Source organism: Rhagoletis pomonella, unplaced genomic scaffold (assembly GCF_013731165.1).
Source record: "Rhagoletis pomonella isolate Grant_MI unplaced genomic scaffold, Rhpom_1.0 Rhpom_scaffold_00002, whole genome shotgun sequence".
NCBI lineage: Eukaryota > Metazoa > Arthropoda > Insecta > Diptera > Tephritidae > Rhagoletis > Rhagoletis pomonella.
In genome coordinates this window covers 44,362,192-44,364,003 of record NW_023458556.1, presented here as the reverse complement: position 1 = coordinate 44,364,003, position 1,812 = coordinate 44,362,192, and positions in this window count along the sequence as shown.

The window sequence follows — 1,812 nt, the reverse complement described above, 5'->3', positions numbered from 1 at the left end:
AAAAAATAATAGAAACGTACAGCTTTCATATATATTTATTGTTTTGAAGAATTCTCTCATTTTAAATACATTACGATTTCATATATTTTGTTTACGTTACTTAAAATATAGACAGACTTCTTTTGCAAATGCAATAAGACATAAATAAATTGTGGCCCACTTTTTTTAATTTTGACCTGAAAGAAATAATAGAAACAAAGTATTATTTCTAATTACAAAAATATTATTGTTTCAATATCTTGTTGAACCGCCGCCTTGCCTGATTGCCTTTTCGCATCATCGATGCATCGAATAAACCAAGTTTGCACAAACACATTTCGGAATGGAATACCACGATTACTGAATGTGGCTCCACAATTCGTCTATATTGCTGGCCTTAAAAATCCCGATTCGCTGAGGTCTGGCGATTGAGACAGCCACTCCATAACTTGCACGTTTTCCTTTTTAAACCACTGCTATGCCAGTGTCGATGCATGTTTAGGATCATTATCCTGCATAAACTCCCACCGCAATGGCATTTCCTCTTTAGCATAGGGAAGCAATATATTTAAACAGTCAACCGCACACATTTTATTCTTTATCCAAAATATTGGACCAACGCCTTCCTCCGAGAAGCAGCCCCATACCATAATAGAACCCCCGCTGTGCTTAACAGTTTTTTTTTTTTTTTTTTTTGGATGAAAGGCTGTGTTCGTAGTACGTTTTACATCAAACCACAGCACATTTTTCCAATTTTGACGGAAAAGATGTTTTCTGGCATAATTTAAAAACGCAATTAGAAGCGTCAAAAAAACTAACATATTTAGCTTTTAAAGTGCAACAATATCAACAAACACGTTTTGTACAGAGTGCGCCATTCCAAGAAATATATTTAACTAGTGTTGATATAATTAATTTAATATTTGTCAATAAGTTGATTGTATTAATTTTTCCAGCACTGTATGTATGCCAAAAGAAATTGTACATATGTACATATGTACGTAATATTTTATATATGTACATGAACATTTGATTCAAGTACGAATCTCGAGAAGTCGAGCCGCAATCGTATTTGAGCTCGAGAAAAAGTTAATCAAACAAATACATATACATACATACATACTACATATGTACATATGTATGTATGAATGTATGTATGTACGAACAATATTTATACATAATTGCATTTTATATTGACGTCTAATGACAAATATATATCTACACGCTTCAAACAGCAACGCTTAAAACAATCAGTCCTCTCTAAAGCAGCCCATATATTTAACTACACACACATGTATAGTAGCTCTAAGCTTTAAGCGAACTCCACAAGTGCTCGCTATCAAACGATCAAAATATTTTTTTTTAAATAGATGCTTATATACCTGCATACATACGTACCTATCGCACACCTATGTAGATCTAAAGTGCGATCAATTAAAAAAAATTTAGGATGTTTTTTTTTGCATAAATCAATTCATAGGACTTGCCTCCAATGAATGAAAAAAATTGTTTCTTCATAATTATGTTCACTAACAAAAAAACTACAGTTATACCTATTTTTGTATTAATTGCTTTGAATCTGTACTATCCACAAGCGGTTATATTTTCCGATCTGATTTTTGAGTTAGCTCACTTTAGATCTATGTAGGTGTGCGATTTGTGTGTAGATTAGACTATCCCAAAAAACCAAAGTTGTTTTTTTTTCTAACGCATTCCCCCTCATTTTATTTTTATTTCATTATTCATGCAACTCGTATAATGTGATTGTATAAACCTCTTCCATTCATACAATGATCAAAAAAACAATAACTACCCAGAAGAGAATTTAGGTAG